General features: G+C 44.5%; 1 non-coding gene across 1 annotated transcript; it reads left to right on the forward strand.

Annotated features, from left to right (window-relative positions):
* The first annotated feature begins 1375 nt into the window (after positions 1–1375).
* Positions 1376–1447, forward strand: Trnad-guc (transfer RNA aspartic acid (anticodon GUC)). Its single transcript has one exon. It is a non-coding gene; the product is annotated as a tRNA-Asp (tRNA).
* The last annotated feature ends 23259 nt before the right edge of the window (positions 1448–24706 follow it).

Here is a 24706-nt window from a genome sequence, read left to right on the forward strand (position 1 = left end):
TGTGCGTTTTTCAACTGCACCTGAAGGGCACAGATCTTACGCTCCTGCACCTCTATCAACTTACTCTTGCTACATAACCTGCAGTTCCAGGAGAGGATCTCATCAGAATGACCACTGGCTTCCCCATTGCATTCCCCCCAGTGAAAATACTTCGAACAAGTCTCACACCGCAATCCGCTACTCACGAACCTATGGCAAAGCCCACACTTCTCACTCATGGTAAAATTTTACAGTTATTGAAACAAGAAAACAACTTTATTTTAGTTTCGCTACTACAATAAGAAGATGTTAAAAACTGACTACAATAATCACAAACTTGCTCTACAAGGGAATTAACTACTATTATTGACAGTGTTAATCAACAACAAATGAGAATATAACAAAATACTAACAGAGAAAGAAAAACAAACATCTAATGACACAGTAACAAAGCTGAAAGCAGTCCGCAAAACTTACAGTAATATGTTTCAGTATATTTGAACATCATCAATGGGCCATGATTTATTCGGATCTGGAAAATACAACTTACACTACCCAATAATTATTGAACGAAAATTTGGGCTAAAATCATTTTACGCCTCCGTGTCAATTAAAAGAAAGTGGAACAAAATCTGCCAGAGACAAATGTAATGTTCAGAATAAATGTAAAAAGTTGTAGCCCTAACTTTCGTTCAGTAGTTATTCCGAGAAACTCACCCGAATAAAACAGACACACTGGTGATGATGGAACACAGTTGTTCTTTGCATAAACAAGCGACATAAACAAGCGACATTTTTTCCCCATTGGATTGGAGTATCCATCCGTCCTAGTTGTTATACCACTATATTAAGAGTAAAAAAATAAAATTAAAGGGCATGTCTTGCTATAAAAAGTCTTGTACAGCACCGAAATATCACGTGCGAGCCTTATCAATGAACACTTGTTTACAAAAGAAAATCCAAACTTTTCGCAACTGGCAGAATATTTTTATTTTATCCAGTAGGAATTGTTGGTGAAAACCTGCAACTGTGGAGAGAGAGCGTTTGCTTGTGAAATTACTTTTTCTACTGGCAGTCACGATTTTCTTTTTGTTTACTTCTTGGACGCTGCCAGTTAGGTTTTTCTGTTATATATTTGTTGCGTTACAAATTTCTGAGAAATAATTCCCATTTGCAAATGTGCATTTTTGTGTATTGTGATATTTACGCACAGTGCTTTCGGTGTGTAAGCTACTGCATCATTCTGTTGCCTTTATGAAAGAAAATCGTCACTGGCAACAGAAAACTGTTTTATAGAGAAATAGGTTCAGAAAATACTTACTAGTAGTATATCCTTGAGAATGCACTTTTGTCTAACTTCGCTAGTGTACCAGTGCATGGTCCCAATGGCTCGCAGTCCTCGGTAGTATAGTGGTTAGTATCCCCGCCTGTCACGCGGGAGACCCGGGTTCGATTCCCGGCCGGGGAGAAATATTTTTACAGTCAAAAGGAATACCCTTGTGTTTGAGGACGCCAATTTAATTGCGATGAAAAGTTGCATTGTTTGTCTTTTTAGGGATAAAATACAATTTCTACATTTTCATACTGTCATTGACTGTATGGGATTTACACATAACTTCAGTAGTACAGATAAATATGTACGTAATTTACAAATTTATAGGCATATTACTGACATAATTTATCACATCTTTCGTAGTGTTCAACAAGCCGTAGCGGTTTCAAGAGTAAAACGTTGAGGATATTCTTCAACAACGTGTCTTACAGTTTGTCTTGGGAAGCCGTAGGTGCACTGTAGGTCAACCTTATCTTCCACGACTGGTCCGGTTCCGGTTGAGTATATATCTTATCCTCCAGGGCACCTCAAGTTTCCGCGGTTTGCGTTTGGCTTCGAGAAATCTGTAGAGCTCCAGTGGAGTATTATTCTACAGTACGGCTCTTTCAACTAAGCTCTGAGCGAGGGATGTCTCGCGTGGAGTCTGTTGATTCGGAGAGCGGACAGCTGCCAGTTTTGCAGATTTTCGTGTATTCCATCAGGAGATTATTTTTCCTTCTCAGGTTAGGTGGTGGAATGAGGCTCAAGCAGACAGCCGTGGACTTGAGACTGTACCAGTAACAATCCGCTTTATTTGACTTAGTTTCGCGTCTGCCAGCTTCTTGTGGCTGCTGTTTATCCAGACAGGGCTGCGATATCCTGCCGCTTAGGACGAGGCCGAGGGCTGCCGATCGTAACCACCAAGCTTCTCAACCCCGTCTTGCGCCACACAATTTTGCAGAATATTATTTCTTGAACTCAACTTAGGTGCAGATCTTGTTGCATACCGCTTAAATGACTGTTACGTCAAGTATAGCTCCAAGATACATGAGCCCGGCGAATACCTCGTAAATTATGTCCCGTTCATGGTTGGCTAAGACATTATTTCAAGGGGTTCGCCAAAACTCTTTTCCATAATGGCAGGTTTTGAAGTTTTGTATTATTGTTCCCTTGGTTTCTGTGGCATTGTCAGTAGTAGTAGTAGTAGTAATAATAATAATAATAATAATAATAATAATAAATTATTATTATTATTATTTTACAATTAAACCTATAGTGCCGATTGTTACATATGTGTAATGTCGGGAATTTATCACATTATTTACACAATAAATTAATATTTACCGCGAATGCGTGATTAACAGTTAAATAACAACGATAGGAATGCACTTGATTTATTTTATTCGGGCAGCTTCTTTGTGTTCTAACAGTGCTAACAGCAGCATCGCGACCCCACTAAGGAACAGTTAAGTGGAGGTCAGCCCTCTGATTTTCAACAATAGGCTATTTCTTGTTTCCTCGTGGCAAATGCATTAAATCGTTTGTTGTGTATCAGCACGTAAGAAAATCGTAAGCTAGTGTTGTGTCAAAAACTCATTTAGTTTCTAGTGTGTCAATCCGGCAAAAGTGAACCCTGTGTAAAGGATAGAAAGTACGATGACAATTACGTCAGGCTTGGATTTTCATATATAGGATTGTCCAAGACCACAGTGCGTCGTTTGTGGCGACATTATTGGTAACAGTAGTCTGAAGCTTTCTCTGCTTAAACGCCTTCTAGAAACTAAACAGTCCATCCACGTAAACAAACGTGCTGATTTTTTTTACATGAAAAGCTGAGGAGTGGAAGAATGATTAGACTAATTTTGTATTCGCTGCAAGCAGTGACAATCCAGAATGAACTTGAAGCGTCTTGTGTTAGTTACAGAACTGCTAAAACTGCAAAGTCTCATTCAGTAACAAAAGATTTAGTGTGGTCATGTATAAATGATGTAGTACAGAGCATTCTTAGAGAATCTTTCACAAGAAAGATAGTATCGTGCCGATGTCCGGCAGTACAATTAACTACCAGATTAGAGAATCTTTCACAAAAAAATTAGTATGGCACCGTTGTCCGACAGTACGATCAACTGCCAGATGAAAGACATGTCAAAGAAAATCGAAAATGAAATTTTGCGATTCATCTTGACGAATCGACTGATATCGCCAATTTAGATATTTTGTTACTTTTCGTGCGGTCGCGTGGGGTATTCAGAACACAGCCAGAGGGTCCCTTTGCATGGTCAAACTCGCCCAAGGAGATAGTAAATAGACTTGTATGGCCTATCGAAGGTACAGGACACAATTGGACCCTAGACAACTGGTTTTGTTCCATACCACTGGCTGAAGAGCTCCTGAGAAAGAAACTTACAGTGGTAGGAACTCTTAGAAAGAATAAGATGGAGCTCCCTCCAGAGTTTGTTCGAGAGGTCGTGAACTTAGAAGCAGCCTTTTGGATTCAGAAAGGATATCACCATAGTTTCGTATGTGCCAAAGAAGGGCGACAACGTAATTATCCTTTCATCTTTGGATCACGACGGAGCCGTTGACACTAATACTGCGGAGGAAAAGAAACTAGAAATTATAACAATGTACAATAAGAGCTAAACAGGTGTGCACACAATAGATTAAATGTGCGCTACTTATTGAACCTCAAGAAACACTAGACGTTGGCCACTTGCTCTATTTTTCCGAATGACTGATACTTCTTGCATTAACGCCTTCATTATATACGCAAATGATAACAATAAGAGGATTTCCCGAAGAATGTTTTTACGTGATATCGGAAGATCATTAGTAAATCCCATAGCGTTAAACAGAGCAGCCACTCTCTCCCTGCCTAAACAAGTTAGACAGAAAGCCGCTAAAATGGTGGGAATTGAAGACAGCAACAACGCAATACCTTCTGAACAAAGAATACTTAAGCCCAGGCGCTGCACCGTTTGTCATCGGAGTAAAAATATATATGTTAAATTGCACTGTGCTTGATGTTTGCAAGTTATGTGTGTAAAGCACATGAGAAATGTGTGTGAAAAGTGTCAAAGTGTGAGGGTAACGCACCCCTTGCGGCCAGTGGTAGCGACTGTTTTCATAAAATGTATGGATGAGTTGACTGAACAAATGTTTAGTTGGAAATTGAAATAAGAACACCGTGAATTCATTGTCCCAGGAAGGGGAAACTTTATTGACACATTCCTGGGGTCAGATACATCACATGATCACACTGACAGAACCACAGGCACATAGACACAGGCAACAGAGCATGCACAATGTCGGCACTAGTACAGTGTATATCCACCTTTCGCAGCAATGCAGGCTGCTATTCTCCCATGGAGACGGTCGTAGAGATGCTGGATGTAGTCCTGTGGAACGGCTTGCCATGCCATTTCCACCTGGCGCCTCAGTTGGACCAGCGTTCGTGCTGGACGTGCAGACCGCGTGAGACGACGCTTCATCCAGTCCCAAACATGCTCAATGGGGGACAGATCCGGAGATCTTGCTGGCCAGGGTAATTGACTTACACCTTCTAGAGCACGTTGGGTGACACAGGATACATGCGGACGTGCATTGTCCTGTTGAAACAGCAAGTTCCCTTGCCGGTCTAGAAATGGTAGAACGATGGGTTCGATGACGGTTTGGATGTACCTTGCACTATTCAGTGTCCCCTCGACGATCACCAGAGGTGTACGGCCAGTGTAGGAGATCGCTCCCCACACCATGATGCCAGCTGTTAGCCCTGTGTGCCTCGGTCGTATGCAGTCCTGATTGGGGCGCTCACCTGCACGGCGCCAAACACGCATACGACCATCATTGGCACCAAGGCAGAAGCGACTCTCATCGCTGAAGACGACACGTCTCCATTCGTCCCTCCATTCACGCCTGTCGCGACACCATTGGAGGCGGGCTGCACGATGTTGGGGCGTGAGCGGAAGACGGCCTAACGGTGTGCGGGACCGTAGCCCAGCTTCATGGAGACGGTTGCGAATGGTCCTCGCCGATACCCCAGGAGCAACAGTGTCCCTAATTTGCTGGGAAATGGCGGTGCGGTCCCCTACGGCACTGCGTAGGATCCTACGGTCTTGGCGTGCATCCGTGCGTCACTGCGGTCCGGTCCCATGTCGACGGGCACGTGCACCTTCCGCCGACCACTGGCGACAACATCGATGTACTGTGGAGACCTCAAGCCCCACGTGTTGAGCAATTCGGCGGTACGTCCACCCGGCCTCCCGCATGCCCACTATACGCCCTCGCTCAAAGTCCGTCAACTGCACATACGGTTCACGTCCACGCTGTCGCGGCATGCTACCAGTGTTAAAGACTGCGATGGAGCTCCGTATGCCACGGCAAACTGGCTGACACTGACGGCGGCGGTGCACAAATGCTGCGCAGCTAGCGCCATTCGACGGCCAACACCGCGGATCTTGGTGTGTCCGCTGTGCCGTGCGTGTGATCATTGCTTGTACAGCCCTCTCGCAGTGTCCGTAGCAAGTATGGTGGGTCTGACACACCGGTGTCAATGTGTTCTTTTTTCCATTTCCAGGAGTGTAGTAATGAAGTTTATTATTTCGAGACAGATTTAAAGGTATTTAAAGGAGCAGTAAATAAGATGTAAAGAGTAGTACTTTATATACTGCATATCTTGAACGAATAATAAATTCAGTAATCATTTTTTTAAATACAGCGATCATAACAGTTTTAGCCCCCCCCCCCCCCTCAATTCACTTGAATTTTGAAGTGTTTTAAATTGGTTTGAGCAGAAAAAATAAAATGCAATATAAAAGTCAAAATTTATCAGTGTTTCTCAAAACTGACATTTTGTGTGTGGCATGAAAGTACAATTTGTATGATACCCGATGTCCAATTTTAATCAGATCATTAGACAGTATAAAGTTTTGTAGCATACATTATAGTGTAATGTTATGTATTCATGGTTTTCCATATCAGTACAGATCGTGAAACTATCAGTTCAGTAGATTTTCTGGTTGTAAAATTCTACTATATTGTGCAGTGCTACAACTTTTTGTTTTACATGAATATATACCAACTTGTACAGGAGAAGAAACTCAGTTAATGACTAATTAGGCTGGCGACCGTATTATTATCACATTAGTAGCATCTTTTGGGTTGCTTTTGATGCATCCTGACGTGTAATTGCATTTCGAATTTGCTTGACGTATCATTGTTATTATAGTGTTATTACAGAGTGGATGTAAGTCTGGTTTGCCACCATTCAGGTACACGCGGTCGATATCTATACGAAAATCCTTTCTCGTGAGGTGAATCCCGCTCACGCACGATAGGACAGGCTTAACGAGTACTGTGTCAGGGATTACAAGCTGTTGTTGCTCTCGACGCCTTCTGTCATTTGGAAAGAGGCACTCTCCGTGGCATGTGGTGTACAACTTCCGTGTTGTTTGGCCCGCTGGGAGGTGAAGCTTGATGTGCTGCTGTCATGACGGCTTTCTGTCACGTACTCAGTACCAAATGTCAATTACACACGGTTACTCCCGCTATCTTCGCACAGAAACAGCTTGAAACAGACTTGTGTTCACCGAGAGTTGCAATTCTTGTCGCATTTGAATTTGGTCGCCATTGACTAGGGACGAGATCCATTTCTAGTCGCTGTAGGTTTGGATTTTTTTTTAACCATAACTGTTCTTACTCTGTCTTACATGACTGCGAGTAGCCTAATACTATTTCCTGCAGACACGTTGCACAGTGTGCTTTGATACACCAACTGTTGTACCTTACGAAAATACATTCACCGGCACCAGAGTGGGTTCTTTTATTTGCTCCGGGAGCTAATTGAGCGCAACTGTAGCATATAAAATACTAATTAAGTTCATTACAATACAGATATGAAGATTTTCTTAGCTTTGAACAACCTATTTGCATAGGAATTATCCATATTACGTACATTTATGTTAGCTAACTACTTTGTTTTTGCTTAACGTGGTAACTGTATACCATGCTCTTTGATGTAACATCTAGGTGAATGTTTTATTCAAAGAATCGACAATTCAGGATGGAGTAATGATAATATTAAGAAAGAGATAGACTGCTGACGAACTCCACGTGTTTTTTCACAAAAGATTGTTAAACAACCACAGCGTCCGCTGTTATCTGCTGATGTAATTTGACAGATGGAACCGCGCCTCATCTTTAAACCAAGTTGTGCAGAGAATGTCTGGACGCTGAATATGACAATATCACATGTTTTGCTGTGGATCTTTTCCTTGGAGAGCTCGCATCATGCGCACTCTGTACAGTAGCAATGGCTATTTCTGCGCAGCTCTTCGTGCCAGGTGACGTGTGTGTCTCCTGGCTCAACGGACGCAACGACTTTTTACGGGTGTTCTGCAAGCGTCTTCGGGCATTTCACAAGTCTGCATTTTACACCCTTTTATCAGATCATTAGTTCAAAGTAGGTGTTCTTGAGTCAATTTTTTATGCTGAGTCTAGAAATAACTACCGTTTTTGTCTATCACGTCAGGTTTTTGCACAAAATAAGAAGTAATATTTTGACGATTTTCACTTCTGAGCCCACAGGTACACTCTAAATCAATTTCACAAAACTTGAGTTTTTAATCAAAACAGACTTAAAAACGACATACATTTACAAAAGTCTCCTCAGAACTCCCATAATATGTTTCGTGACTACCATGTATATAAACAAGAAGTCAACAGTGTTCCATAATATTTTAAAATTTCTCTTATTTGGCTTCCTGTCGCTCTTCAACATCCAACATGGCTGCTTTTCAGTGCCGCTGGTACCTCCTCTTCATATTTCGATGAAAACGTTCACTCTGCTTTTCAATATAATGTCCCAAATTTTCCGGAAAGAAGTCAATATGTGAGTGCAGAAAGTGGACTTTCTGACTCATTTAACAACCCATCTTCTTGAAATGTTGCGACGTTTTCCATCAATGGCCTTGCAATTAGGATCTTTGTTATTCCATAGAAAGTTCTCACTAACTGACTGGAAGGCGGTCACGCAACTTTTTCTCTTTTCTTGATTCTCTTCTCAGTCATCCTTCATCAGTTTCTTTATTTTAAGACTAAAAAAAATTCCAGCTTTGTCTCGTGTGCTGAAGGGAAATTCCTTGGAAAAGTATTTGAAACAGGGTCCATTCTGTGGTAGAGACTTTACAAATTACTTCATCAAGCCCAATTTCATTAGTAAAGGTGGAAGTAAGACTTTTTTTGGTTTTACAAGCGGTTCATTCAAGATGTTTTTAGTTACAGACACAAAATCTGTCCGCTCTGAACAAACTCCCGCACTCCAATGTCTTTGGCTTGTCCGACTGCAGGCATTTTTGTGTACCCATCTTGTTGCTCCAATAGTATCACGATAACTTTCAAGTCGCTGCAGATAAGCCATACTGGATACTTGTTATAATTGTCTTCATGTTATCATACGTCGCTTTCATCTGAACTGAATGGGCCACAAGAATGGACCCACACACGTTTTCATTATTCAGTAACACACCTTTCAGGCTCCTCATTGATGAGTCTATAAAAATTCTTATTATGTAGGATCATGTTCAATGCCACAGAAGCGCATTGACTCGTTTATGTTATTGGACTGAACCAATTCTTTCTATGTTCGCACCTTGTGTGATGTGTTCCTGGTTCCAGAGGATTATTGCTGTTTGACCGGGAGCCAAGTAGTTCCGCTGATTCCTCACCAACTTCAAATCTCGTATGAGACCACTAAGATCACTCTGGGAGAACAGTTATGGAGTGAAGTCGCATTCTGGCTCGTCTTCGGTAATTGCATCAACTTCATTTTCATCATCATTTTCTGCCACGTTCTCTGCAATAACTGGAGGAAGAGGGACAGTCCAATGTTGCCCATGTGAAAACTGGCCTCATGGCTGAACCGATGCTTGGGTATAGAATTTGTGTCTTATGTTTCTAACTGCACCGCTCAACACTAGCTAAGCAGAAGTAACAGCCATGAAGGTGACTTTTAGGTACCTCCCCCCCCCCTCCCCCCCCCACACACACCATAGGAATCACAAATGGCAAGCATGTTTTTTTTTTATTTTGTCATCAATCTTAACCGCTCCACACAATACCAGCAAACTGTCTCTGGCGCCAATCTCTTGTCCTGGTCACAATAAGCTGTGTGAGTGCACTGAAGAGTTTTTATCAAACAGAACACAGCATGTTGTTCTCAATGGAGAGACATCTACGGACGTTAAAGTAACCTCTGGCGTGCCACAGGGGAGTGTTATGGGACCATTGCTTTTCACAATATATATAAATGACCTAGTAGATAGTGCCGGAAGTTCCGTGCGGCTTTTGGCGGATGCTGTAGTATACAGAGAAGTTGCAGCATTAGAAAATTGCAGCGAAATGCAAGATGATCTGCAGCGGATAGGCACTTGGTGCAGGGAGTGGCAACTGACCCTTAACATAGACAAATGTAATGTATTGCGAACACAGAAAGAAGGATCCTTTATTGTATTATTATATCATAGCGGAAGAAACACTGGTAGCAGTTACTTGTGTAAAATATCTGGGAGTATGCGTACGGAACGATTTGAAGTGGAATGATCATATAAAATTAATTGTTGGTAAGGCGGGTGCCAGCTTGAGATTCATTGAGAGAGTCCTTAGAAAATGTAGTCCATCAACAAAGGAGGTGGCTTACAAAACATTCGTTCGATCTATACTTGAGTATTGCTCATCAGTGTGGGATCCGTACCAGATCGGGTTGACGGAGGAGATAGAGAAGATCCAAAGAAGAGCGGCGCGTTTCGTCACAGGGTTATTTGGTAACCGTGATAGCGTTACGGAGATGTTTAGCAAACTCAAGTGGCAGAATCTGCAAGAGAGGCGGTCTGCATCGCGGTGTAGCTTGCTCGCCAGGTTTCGAGAGGGTGCGTGTCTGGATTAGGTATCGAATATATTGCTTCCCCCTACTTATACCTCCCGAGGAGATCACGAATGTAAAATTAGAGAGATTCGAGCGCGCACGGAGGCTTTCAGACAGCCGTTCTTCCCGCGAACCATACGCGACTGGAACAGGAAAGGGAGGTAATGACAGTGGCATGTAAAGTGCCCTCCGCCACACACCGTTGGGTGGCTTGCGGAGAATAAATGTAGATGTAGATGTACGTGTAAGCTTTTTATCCAAAGTCTGTTTAGCCACTGTATAATTCCCAAAAATGTAACAGAAAATGTTAGGTTGCGTGTTGACGTATTAACTATCAACAGTAGGCGAAGTGTTTTATTAAAACTGCCCTAAATATACAGAAGAATCACAATGCAACACTGGTAATCCAAGCCTGCGAGACAAGGAACACTTTCAGGGTCACACAGTAAGAAGTAGCGTCAACAAGTGTAACGTTCTAAAGGTGTACAAGGCCGTACTGAGAAATTTGCTTCTAACAATACACATACACTACTGGTACAGCAGTATATCTTCGAAGCCAAATTGCGGGAAAACTGTGCGTGATAGCAAAAAACTGGAGACAGATTCGGTCGGAATCAGGGTAAAAAGTTGAGGTAGTATCACATATTAGTTTCCAGTCACCTGATATTCTCAAGACTAGTGTTAACAGTAAACTCTGCACTCAGTGACGGTCTTTGTTTACCGCTCTCACTGTTTACATGTCTCCAGCTACCTTTAAATATAAAATTCTTGCCTTTGTTGGAACATCGCGCATACTGTATTGCCTCCGGAATGCCCTGTTGCAACCAGTGAGTCCGTCTTCCAGTATGTTTTCTCAATAAAAACACGCTCGCGAAGTGTGAATGCTTCTGCCAGCCACAGACTGCTAACGATTCACTAATTTTCTCGTAACTGTTACGCGTTCCGTACTACACACCCATACACTTCAGAAACCGCGGACAAAAGAACGAATGAACACGACCCGAGCATGCGCGCCATTATAACGGACAAACGACGTCTTGTACTGAAACAACAATCAACTTGCAAACAACGGGCGGTACTTCTGATTCCGCCGAAGCCACTGAGATGATTAAAACAACTTTCCTGTTTCGATGAGCTTTCGGAGGGCAATTATAACCAATGGAAGTAGTTCAGGTTTATGGATCGCCTTACAGTAATCAGAATAGTGTGTCAGTATTTTCCACTAATAAAGCTGACAAAAGAATCTCTTGTCCAAATTGCTAAACCGAAATTTCTGGTAAGTTGGTTCAAATGGCTCTGAGCACTATGGGACTTAACTACTCTGGTCATAAGTCCCCTAGAACTTAGAACTACTTAAACCTAACTAACCTAAGGACATCACACACATCCATGCCCGAGACAGGATTCGAACCTGCGACCGTAGCAGTCGCGCGGTTCCGGACTGCGCGCCTAGAACCGCTAGACCACCGCGGCCGGCTGTGGTAAGTTGCTTTCGGACCAAACTGCTAAGGTCGTCGGTCCGCAGGCTTAGACATTACTTAAACTAACTTACGCTAAGGACAACACACACACCGATCCAAGTTGGTAGATCCACCGTCGGTACTCATTTATCCGTAATGGTCATTAGCTTTCTGCTTTAAACTACAGATAGAAAGTGTTACTTAGAGGCAGTTTTTGACAAATGTTTTAATTCTCCTTCTGTGTTGTTCATGCCAAATCATTTTTTTTCTGTTACTAGCTAAGGTGTGCTTCTGTCTCATACCTTATTTGCAAAACAAAATTTCAGTATCAACTAAAGTAAATACCAATATTTAACTCTCTTTATGAACAGCGCTAGTACTTGGTACAAACTTGCTTAATTAAGCTGGCGGTGGATTACGTAATTGCTGTTTACTTTATTACCAATACAGCCTTGGTTCGATTCACGTTTGTTCTGCTATTGCTTCCTTTCAATAGAAAATTTTCCGTTAGTTTTTCATTACAAACGATCACATCCTTCCACAGGAATAACCTTACAGGCCAATTGGTAATTTAGTAGTAGCCGGTAGTGCTGTACTTGGATTGCCCATAGGGGAAAATGTCGTAAATTTTCTGAGTATTTACAGCTGCCTCTCTATATTAAAGTACCACTTGACACATACAAATTTACAAGAGTCTGAACTTGAAGAATAACAGACATAATGTTGACATTAAATCTGCCTAAGACATTTAACACAATGGTGGTATATCTAAGACGGTGACATCGTCTTGAACATTGTCCACAGCTCCTGATCTAGAGGGGGAAAAAAGTGGCTAGCGTTGCTGTCTCTGGGTCACGGGGTCCGGGGTCCCGGGTTCGATTTCCGGCCGTGTTATGGGTTTTTCTCTGCCAGTAGACTGGGTGTTTGTGTTCTCCACATCATTTCATCATCATCAATATCATTCGTGACAGTGGATAGGATTGCATTGCGTAAAAATGGGACTGTGTAAAAATTGGGACTTTGTACAGGCGCTGATGACCGCGCAGTTGAGCGCCCCACAAACCAAACATCATCATCATCATCATCATCATCATCGTCTCGAACGTTGACTGCGAACCGGGTCTAGCACTCCTCTGCCCAGCCATAGGCCCGATCCACACAGAAGGCAACGTCACGTCAGCTCCAAATCGGCTCACCTGACGCAAAATATTCTTGAGTGCTTTCAGATGGCGAGGTTCAAATGGTCAGCAATGTCTTGTCAGCCCGCCCGGTTAGACGTGTGATGTAACGCACGGCTTTCCGGACTGGGAAGGAGCGCCTGGTCCCCGGCACGAATCCGCCCGGCGGACTTGTGTCGAGGTCCGGAGAGCCGGCCAGTCTGTGGATGGTTTTTAGGCGGTTTTCCATCTGCCTCAGCGAATGCGGGCTGGTTCCGCTTACTCCGTCTCAGCTACACCATGTCAGCGATTGATGCGCAAACAAGTTCCCAACGTACGCATACACCACCATTACTCTACCACACAAACAAAGAGGCTCATTCGTCTGGTGTGAAACTTTCCCTGGAGGGTCCACGGGGGGCCGAACCGCACAATAACCCTGGGAGGGGTGAAGTGGACGGCAGTAGTCGTCGTGGGGTTGAGGACCGCTGCGGCTGTGGCGGGGACGGAGCCTCTCCGTCGATTCTGGGCCCCCGGTTAACGTACAGTACAATACAATACAATATAATGCCTTGTCAACGTCAGTTTGCCGGCTGATCAGTATGTTCCGAAAGAATAGTCTGCCATTGACGGTGAAGGCAACGTGGCTGATCAACTGCTCACGATTCGCTGTTACGGTTTGTTTTGTTTTGTGGCTGCTTGTATGATTCGCGATTGATTCACAGCTGTGTTCTTCGCATTTAACGTGTATTTCGTTATTGAGCGTTTGGTTATGCTTACACTTTGTGTTAAAAAAGAACGACGAAGTGTTAATTGAGCTCTTTTGACAGCTCGTGGAACTTATGAGTAACAAAAGTGCAGCAACACTTTGCCGAAAGAAGAAATATGGAAGGAAACCGGATTGGTTAACGACCGCTCTGTTAAATAATTTTATTTGTGGTGATGGTGGTATGTTCCTGTGGGACCAAACTGCTGGGGTCGTCAGGCCCTAGGCGTACACGCTACCTAATCTAACTCAAACCAATTTACGCTAAGGACAACACACACACACCCATGCGCGAGGCAGCATCCGAACGTCGGACGGAGGGAGCCGTGCGAACGGTGGTAAGGCGCCGTAGACGGCGCAGCTGCCCAGGGCGGTAATTCTGATATTAACTGAAACATCTGACTCACCTGAAACAAACCACTTGTTGTTATCGTCGAGAAGTTGCGCAGCGCGTGTTTGTGTCGCCTTGCTTGATGCCCCTGCTTATCAAAGACATTAAATTAAAGGTATTTGTAAAATGTGGTTTCCTCGTCTTCCAGTGCTCTACAGAATGTGTGAAATTCGCCATCATACAATTTCTTCAAAAAAACATTTCTCAGTTCATGTTAGTCTTAATCGAATTGGCAATTTCTGCTCATTCTTGGACAAAAACCTGTACTGTGGCTTTCCAACAGTGGTAGCACCTATCGATACGACTCCATGCACGTCTTCGACAGTGGAGTTTCCGGCCACGCGGGATCTTGCGGAACCAATGGCTCTGCACCACGAGCGCCCTCTGCTGCCGTCGGCTGGCGGCAGCCGCGTAACTCCACTTGCACTTGGAGCCTCTTCGCTGCGACGCCGTGCTCCGTGCTCAGCTCAGAGGGCACCACCCCCCTTGACACTGACAGCTGCGCTCTGTTCCTTGCTGCATTACTCGTAAGGATTCTTCGTACACTTGGAGAAATACAAGTTAAGTATCTTCTGTTTGCTGTGTTAAACTGCTCGCTAATCACTTTTGTTCCTGGCCAGTTTTCCTACGACGACAGTTGCCCCACCACCCTGTAGCCTAGCTCTTATTACCGTTGTCTATGAAGTCGTACATACAACACCAATTATGTGCCAAATGGTGCTTGAAATTTTCCCGTCTCTTGGTGTTCCGTCCAGAGGGAATTAATGTGGATTTTTGACGTAGTGTGACGTCACTAACGTAGACGTGAATTTGCCCACTGAGTGGATCCAGCCGTAAGCAGAGGAGCCGTTAATGGCGGCGAAGACAAGCTCTTGGAGACGTGGCTGTACAGATGTGTCTCCTTCGTCGGTGGAGCGTGCAGAGACTATACTTCCTGAGGTTCATGTGCGAGATGCCAGCCTTGCTTTGGCACCCCCCTCTTCGGACGACACCACAGCAGAAAACGGGGCAACTTCATTTACGGTTACGTCCAAACAAGAGAGCTAATTCGTGTGAGTTTGTCACGTCTGCACGTCTGCCTATCGAACTGCGCTGATTCCATACAACCGATTGCCATACACACATCATCCCTCTCACACTACGTGTATCGGCGCTGGAGGGTCATGTGAGCCTGATAGCTGTTTTACACATCGTACTGGTCTCCAGTGCGACCGGAGTGCTCTTTCATGTTTCGTCCGCTGGTACAATGCACCATACCCTCTTGCACGAGGTTTGTAGTGCTGAAGCGTCTCCGTGTGAGCTGTTCCATTGAGCTTGGAAAGCAACCTTCAGTTTAACCTGCGCGGCTAGATGCGCAGTCTAACGCACGTCCCCTGCACGAATCCACCCGGTAGATTAGTGTTGAGGTCTGGTGCGCCGGCCAGCCTGTGGATGGGTTTTAAGGCGGTTTCCCACCTACCTCGGCGATTGGGGGCTGGTTCCCTTATTCTGCCTCAGTTACACTGTGTCTGCGATTGCTGCGTAAACACTGTCTCCACGTAAGCGTACACCACAATTACTGTACCACGCAAACATAGGGGCTACACTCGTCTGGGGTGAGACGTTCCCTGGGGGGTCCACCGGGGGCCGAACCGCACAATAACCCTGGGTCCGGTGTGGGGCGGTGGGGTGGGTGGACTGCTGTGGCCTGCTGTGGGGTTGTGAACCATTGTGGGGTTCTGAACCACTGAAGACTACTGCGGGACGAAGCCTCTGTACCGTTTCTAGGTCCTCGGTTTAATACCCAATACCCAATACACAATGACTATACCTAGAGATAAAGATGGACGAGAGTGTCTGATATTACAGCGGCGTTTCAAAGCCAAAGGATAATGTCTTTTTCAGTTTCAGATTCACAACTATGTTCTGTGTCGTCCATTATCATGTATCATGTCATATCTTTCCTGACCCCTCTCTCTCCTGATAGTGTGAATATGTAGTCAGATTTCCTTAGTTGCCAGGAGGTTTCCTTGAATATTAATTGGAGTTTAGCCAACCTGTCTGTAGATCTTTGAATACTGCTACATTGGGTCAGAGATGAATTAATGGCCACTGGTCAGTATCCATTGTGAGGTTGGTGCAGGTAGAAACTGCTTAAGGTCTCTTAGCCCTCCTGGGTTGCTGTGTGAATCCCGGCAGTGGGGCAGGTTAGTTTTACTCTTCCCTACAAATCCCATGAGTAAGGGTGCTCTTATCAGTATCTCTAGCAGCTTAGTTGAAATGTCTAACAGTTAGCTTTGTCTCAGTTTCCGGTAGTCACTCTGTTGTGTGACACTGACAAGCGTGCCCCACCAATTATTTCAGCCAGGGAATGGTATTAATTTAATTAGCATTCACTTTACTCGATGAGTTTTGTAAAACTGCAATTTGACGTGGGCGAGCGGTGTCACGATGTGGTGTAGAGTTTTAGCTAGTTTCGTATATTATGTAGGAATGTATCGTGTTCATTCAGGAATGCTGGTGTTAAATTTTATTTACTGTACAATAAACTTTGTCTTTCACTCCCACGGACTTGGTAGCCCGTACAGTGCTGCTCTCCGTTCGTTTCTTTGTAAACCGCGAGGCACCAATTCGGCGTAAACGCTCTCGTGTTCCAACTGAAGCCTGTTTCTTCGCGGAATAGGTGTACTCACGTTTAGTAAATTTATTTACAACATCACTGAGTTATACGAAATTTCAGAAGTGGGTTTTGTTCTCTAAAATTGACCGCTAAAAACAGTCACGGTCTGACCCAGTGAGCTTTCATGTGGAGTCGGGTAAGATTCTTCTTCTTTCGTTGTGTGAGTGATCAGTGTGAACGCGGTGAATGTGATGTTGATGAATCGTAACCAGTAATTTAGCAGACGTCTCCCACACGTGTCGGTCCAGTTATTGCGTTGTATAATGTACCATATGTTCAGACCCACACGCCAGCATTCCAAGTAACTTTTAACTTAACATCTGTGTGTGTGTTACTTTTAATCAGGAAATAGATATTAATTATTGCTAAAATCGTTTCCATCACATCTTAAGTGCATTCCGCTTCCTAGTTAGGTTCCTTAAAGTCAGTCAGTTTCCACATCCCCTTAACTATGTTTCAATGAAATTTATCTTGATTATTGTATATTCAATACATGGATTGGTATGTTATTAAATCATCAAATGATCTCTGGGGTGGCGTCTGTTTATCAGCTTAATTAATTAATATTTAAATAAATTTGGCCCAATAATCGCAAATTTTGTATTTGCTAGTTGTTCGAGGCAAGCGAACTGCTTCTACAAGGGGAGCAAGTTGTTTCCTTTTCTTTGTAGAATCTTGTAGGTATACCATATGGTCCTGATACCTTTCCTATACTAAGGGACTTTTTCTTTTCTTGTTTTACTTCTGAGATCGGTTATCTCGGGTGTTACGATCTTTCGTGGTGTAACATTTTCGATAGGCTGAATTCAGTATTTCGGCCAATTTGGTCACTGAGCAAATGAGTAGAGGATTTCGAACCGTTTACCGACTTTGTTGATAGCCTTGGGAGAGCCAGCCATGACAAAACTCTACCACGTGGTGAGCAAGATGTATGAGACAGGCGAAATATTGTCAGACTTCAAGAAGGATGTAATGATTCCAATTGCAAAGAAAGCAGGTGTTGACAAGTGAGAAAATTACCGAACTATCAGTTTATTTATTTATTTATTTAACCTGATCAGATTAGGACCATCAGGCCCTCTCTTACATCGGACCAGTGTTCCACACATGCAGCATTTCACACACCAGAGTTACATCATGACAATAGTTTAAATGAGAATATTAGCTTACTCTAGTGGCAATATAAATAAAGAGTTGTGACTAAGACATAATAAAGTAAATGCTGGCAGTAGTTTTAAAACAGGTGCTATACATACAAATTATGATAAAAGCAAAAAAACAGTAAAAAAACAAAATCAAAAAACAATGATAAACATGAGAAAAACTGGAAGTAGCAATGAAGATTTGTGCAGATGTACATTAATATATTGGCGTGTAAAGTAGATGTTTATTAGTATAACGACTTTTGGGGAAGGGAGATTGAAGGAGGGGGAAAGAGCATTCTTGTACAGAGGAAGGCATTACTGTTGCTTAAGTAGATACGTCATTAACTGTTTTTTGAATATGGACATGTATTTAATTTCTCTAACATAACGAGGGAGGTTTTCCAGAGTCGGGTTCCCGCTACTGTAAAGGACTTGAAGAAGGTGAGCGATGCAGTGGAACAGAGAGGATTTTTTTATGATGGGAACGTGTGTTTCTGTCATGTTGTTCCGACATAAGCGTTAAGGAAGAGGAGAGATATGAGGGACAGTGTACATTTATAAGGCAGTAGATGAGACAGAGTGTATGGAAATCTCTGCGTTTGTCTGCACGCTACCAGGACAATTTTATGCTGGTGAGATGTGATCAAAAAGTCGTACGTCACAGATATATCGGACGCAGGCATTCATGACGAGTTCCAGACGTCGCGAATTATCCTTGTAGGATAATATAGCTGTAGTCAATGATTGGAAGTATAAGCGTTTGTACTAATTTCTTTTTAGATCGAAAGGGAACAGTTTTTTATATTCTTGTAGGAGATGAAGGGATGCTGATGCTTTTTTGCACACTGCAGTTACGTGCTCTGTCCAATTTAGATTTTCATCTATTATTACTCCCAAACTCTTTGCTGAGGGAGAGAAATTAATATTTCTCCCATTTAGGATAAGAGATGGTACGGATTCCCGATGTTTTGGGCTAATGAGCTTAGAGTGACCAACAGGTACCGCTTGGGTTTTAGATGGGTTTCGTTTTAGTCCCAAATCCTGTGACTATTTTGATAGTGCAACGAGGTCCGTATTGAAATTTTCAATAACTTTCTTAAGATTTCTTGGTTTCACACTTAGATACAACTGCAGGACATCAGCACACATATGATATTTGCAATAGGTCAGAACCGATACGTCATGGTTGCAAAATAGTAACAAATTCCTTAGAGACGAATGGAAAAACTGGTAGAATCCGACCTTGGGTGGAAGATCAGTTCGGATTCAGTTGAAATGTTGGAGCACACGAGGCAATACTGATCCTACGACTTATCTTAGAAGTTAGATTAAGGAAAGGCAAAGCTACATTTCTAGCACTTGTAGACTTAGAGAAACCTTTTGACAAAGACGACTAGAATACTCTCTTACAAATTCTGAAGGTGGCAGGAATCAAATACAGGAAGCGAGAGGCTATTTACAATTTGTACAGATACCCCACAGCAGTTATAGGAGTCGAGGGGCATGAAAGGGAAGCAGTGGTTGGGAAGGGAGTGAGACAGGATTGCAGCCTATACACAATATTATTCAATCTGTATATTGAGCAAGCAGTAAAGGAAACAAAAGAAAAGTTCGCAGTAGGTATTAAAATGCATTGAGAAGAAATAAAAAGTTTGATGTTTGCCGATGACAGAGACATCAAAGCACATGGAAGAGCAGTTGAGCGGAATGGACAGCGTCTTGAAAGGAGGGTATAAGATGAACATCAACAGAAGCAAAACGAGGATAATGGAATGTAGTCGAATTAATTCGGGTGATGCTGAGAAATTAGATTAGGAAATGAGACACTTAAGGTAGGAGATCAGTTTTGGTATTAAATGTAGAGTGGCAGTGGCAAGGAAAGCGTATCTGAAGAAGAGAAATCTGTTAACATCGAGTACAGATTTAAGTCTTAGGAAATCTTTTCTGGAAGTATTTGTATGGAATGTACGCATGTATTGAAGTGAAACATGGTTGATAAATAGTTTAGACAAGAAGAGAATAGAAGCTTTCGAAATGTGGTTCTACAGATGGATTCTGAGATTAGATGGGTAGATTACGTACCTAATGAGGAGATACTTAATAGAACTGGGGAGAAAAGGAATTTGTGGCACAACTTGACTACAAGAAGGGATCGGTTGGCAGGACACGTTCTGAGGCACCAAGGGATCACCAATTTAGTGTTGGACGGCAGCGTGGAGGGTAAAAATCGTAGAGGGAGATCAAGGGATGAATACACTAAGCAGATTCAGAAGGATGTAAGTTGCAGTAGTTACTCGGAGATGAAGAAACTTGCACAGGGTAGAGTATCAAACCAGTCTCTGCACTGAAGACCACAACAACAACAACACCGGCTTTACGTAAGACCAAACAAAAGCTGTTAGCTGGGACGCGAGGGAAGTGGCTTCAGGGGGACATGACCGCGGCGTCTTGTCCCGCAGGAAGCGGGCCTGCTGATAAGGCGAGAGGCCGGCCTCGTCTGCGATAAGACGAGCACACAGCACAGCCTCGCTCAGAGTGCTTAGTTCTGGTTCCTCTCTAGGGACCCGCGCTCCACCTACCACACATGGCACCAACTGAGACCACAGAACGAGCATTAGCACAGGTTAGCACGTTGTCGGTACCTATAGTACAGGCTGATGCGCGTAAAACCGGCCCGCCAAAGGGAACGCTGATGTCCGCTGCGTCAATGGTAGTGGAAAACCAGAAACGCCGAGGAGACCTCTGGAAACGAAGTAACACAGACTCTGCGCGGAACTGTGTTGATGGATGAGGCAGCTGCAGCCGCACCCAGCGAGACTTCCGAAACCAGCTAAGAAAAAGGCCTGGTTGTGTGAAGCTAGGGTAGTGTTAGTGTGTGATAATCCCCTACTGGTTACCCGAGCATGTTGCCATTGTTGAAGCGTTAATTCGCGCTGGATCTTCTCTGAAAACAATGAATTTGTTTCAGGGGAAATTGTGAGGGCGTTTCGTGGCATCTAAACGCACCATAAATTGACTGAAAAATGGCGGCGTAGTGGATCGGTTCAGAATGCTCTCCGAGGAATAGACCTCCACCTGTTGGCACTCCCTGATTAAAGAGGCAGTTTCAGGAGATAATGACAAGAAGTCCTCGTAAGTCAACCAGAAGACTGAGTCAGGAGCTTCATGCGAGTGAGAGATGTTGCAGGCGTGTTCTAATGGGACTGAAGCTAAAATCGTTCTGGATCAGTGTTACGCAAGAACTGAAGGCGCCTCACCCGCAGAAGAGAGTGCATCTCTGTTCGTGGCTGCTGAGAAATGCTGCCAGTGCTGTGTTGGACCCACTAAGGCTCATCATAGGACCGCCCGGTTAGCCGAGCGGTCTAGCGCACGGCTTTCCAGACCGGGAAGGAGCGCCTGGTCCCCGGCACGAATCCGCCCGGCGGATTTGTGTAGAGGTCCGGTGGACCGGCCAGTCTGTGGATGGTTTTTAGGCACTTTTCCATCTGCCTCGGCGAATGCGGGTTGGTACCCCTTATTCCGACTCAGCTCCACTATGTCGGCGATTGCTGCACAAACAATTTCTCCACGTACGCGTACACCACCATCACTCTACCACGCAAACGTAGGGGCTACACTGGTCTGGTGTGAGACGTTCCCTGGGGGGTCCACCGGGGGCCGAACCGCACAATAACCCCGGGTTCGGTGTGGGACTGCGGAGGGGTGAAGTGTGTAAGTAGGCTGTTTACGTTTTCTTATTGGTAACGCCGCCGCCACGTAGCTCTCTGTATGAAAAATCACTGGCTGTACTGTGCGCAGTCTGTGGCTAGTTTGCATTGTTGTCTGCCATTGTAGTGTCGGGCAGCGGCAGCTGGATGCTAACAGCGTGTAGCGTTGGGCAGTTGGAGGTGAGCCGCCAGCAGTGGTGAACGTGGGGAGAGAGATGGCGGAGTTTTGAAATTTGTAAGAATTGGTGTCATGAACTGATATATATATATATTGACTATTAAGGTAAATACACTGTTTATTCTCTATTAAAATCTTTCATTTGCTAACTGTACCTATCAGTAGTTAGTGCCTTCCGTAGTTTGAATCTTTTATTTAGCTGGCAGTAGTGGTGCTCGCTGTATTGCAGTAGTTCGAGTAACGAAGATTTTTTGTGAGGTAAGTGATTTGTGAAAGGTATAGGTTAATGTTAGTCAGGGCCATTCTTTTGTAGGGATTATTGAAAGTTGCGCTAAAAACTATTGTGTGTCAGTTTCAGCGCAGTCGAGTATAAATTTTTCTAAGGGGACGTTTGAAGTGGACTGCGGTAGTCGTCGTGGGGTTGTGGACCACTGCGGCTGCGGCGGGGACGGAGCCTCTCCGTCGTTTCTAGGTCCCCGGTTAACATACAATACAAGGCTCATCATGATTAACGGGGCTTAGTCCCACCTGTCTGGGTGTATAAATTCCCATAACAACCGGTGTTGGTCGACAGAAAATCCAAGCGCGATCCACCAGGTAGCCTTGCATGAATGAATGATTGGTGTCTGGTGTGCCATTTACGCCGCACGTGACATGGGGCCCATATTATTGCAGATGACAGTGAACAGTGACGTGTTTTTGGGAACCCTGGAGGAGTTTTGTTCTAACTTGACAGAAGAGGAGCGTCAGTTTACTTTACGGACCGGTTCTACGTGCCGCACCCTGTGGATACCCTGTGTAACGCGCCGTGTTACTTGCTTCCTCGCAGTAGATTGCAACCTTCCCACTTCTTCCATCGTACCAATCATGAACAGTCATTAAGTGAACCTTATGTGGTACTGGATGAAAATACGCTCGTCGGTACAACGGTGGGTTCTTTTGTTTTCTCCAGGAGGAGAAATACACTGATGGGAAAGCTCGCAACATAGAGAAGGAGTTGTGCGACGTAAACGAAGGTTGGCAGGCGTGTTTCAGCAGCTGGAAAATGAAGTGTGTTCCAATTTCGCAACAGTCGCTTAAGAGCGGCGGTAGTAAAGCCATTATGAGGATGCAAATCAGCTGTTCTTTAAATACGCGCTGTAACGGTCGTGAGCGTTAGTTACCTTCGAGATAGGACGTGGTAAAGGGAAATGAGCGTTTGGCCCATCGCAGGGCAGGTCCGGCCGCCTTGGTGCAGGTCTTATAACATTCGACGCCACATTGGCCAACGTGCGCTCCGGATGGGGATGAAATGATGACGAAGACAACACAACATCCAGTCCCTGAGCAGAGAAAATACCCGACCCAGCCGGGAATCGCACCCGCGGTGGTCTCGCGGTTCTAGGGTCGCAGTCCGGAACCGTGCGACTGCTACGGTCGCAGGTTCGAATCCTGCCTCGGACATGGATGTCTGTGATGGCCTTAGGTTAGTTAGGTTTAAGTAGTTTTAAGTTCTAAGGGACTGATGACCACAGCAGTTGAGTCCCATAGTACTCAGAGCCATTTGAACCTCTCTCTGACCACTGAGCTATCGGGACGGACAAAGGACGTGGTGAGTTGACGTTACTCGAGAACGCCTTTAACGCGACAAAGACGCCATTACCAACATCTTAATTTGAACAAGGTCGTGTAAAGAGGGCTACGGGAAGCTGGATGTTCCTCCTGAGATACTGCAGAAGGAGTTGGCAGGAATGCAGCCACTGTACACGATTGCTGGCTGAGGTGGTCAGGAGAACGTACGGCCGCAAGAAGACAGAGCTCCAGAAGACACAGATGACCATCGTGTTCGGCTTATGGCTCTGTCGCGTCGTACTGTATCTGCAGCAGCAATTTGCACAGTAGCTGGCATTACAGTGACACAAATCTCCTACTTCAAAGACAATTCCGAGCCAGAGTCCCTATAGCGTGTATTCTACTGACTCCAAACCACCGCCATTAGCGAGTTCGGCTCGTCGGAGAGCAGGGCGGAGGTCTGTTGTCTTTCTGGTGGAAGCTGGTTCTGCCTCGGTGTCAGCGATGACCGTGTGTTTGTTTCAAGGAGGCCTAACAGAGGGCCTGCAACGAACCTGTGCGTCCGCTAGACACATTGCACCTGCACCTGGAGCTGTGGTCTGCGACGCGATTCTTTCTTACGGTATGAGCGCTCTTGTGGTTATCCCACGCACCTCGATTGCCAATTTGTACGTTGTTCGAGCTGTTGTGCAGCCATTCATGAACAGCGTTCCACTAGTGTCTTCCAACAGGATAACGCACTTCCACGTCCCACTATAGGGAGTCGGCGTCTTGCCTCGTCGAGCTCGATTATCACGTTGTCTCCAGTCGAGCGAATACGGGACATAATCTGACAACAACTCCAGCGTCATCCACAATCAGCAGTAATCGTCTCTGTATTGACCGATCAAGAGCGACAGGCAAGGAAATCCACCCCACAGTCTGACACCTGGCATCTTAAAACAAAATGCGTGTACGTTTGGATGCTTACGTTCAACTTTGTGGCGGTTACACCGGCTTTTAACTTATCAACATCTCATATTTGCAATGGCATATCTCGCTCTTACATAAACCCGTAATCTTGCAATGATAAGCACTTAAATATGTTACCTAGACAAATGTATTCCCGAAATTTAATTACTCTACATTAATTATTTTTTGGTGCTGTGGTTTTTTGCTGTCACTTTATTACCACATAGATAAGACGAATCACTTAACTTCGTATAATCCATTGTCACAGGAATGTCACGAGTGTTTACAACTGTCTCATACTTGATACAGACAAAATACAAGCCTCTCACTCACACATTTAACAAGTTGACGTAGTGTTATGCCTAATACGTTCGTCACTCCTCTAGTCTACTAGAAGGCGACAGTGTCGCCTTAGTCGATGATCCACGAGAGGGCAGAGTGGTCCAGTGGTCGCCCGTAAGTAGAAGATTGGTACCGGCGGCGAAGCAAAACATTTCCCGCCTGCTCGATGTCGGTGTTCCTCATTGGTC

Source organism: Schistocerca gregaria, chromosome 9 (assembly GCF_023897955.1).
Source record: "Schistocerca gregaria isolate iqSchGreg1 chromosome 9, iqSchGreg1.2, whole genome shotgun sequence".
Taxonomy (NCBI): domain Eukaryota; kingdom Metazoa; phylum Arthropoda; class Insecta; order Orthoptera; family Acrididae; genus Schistocerca; species Schistocerca gregaria.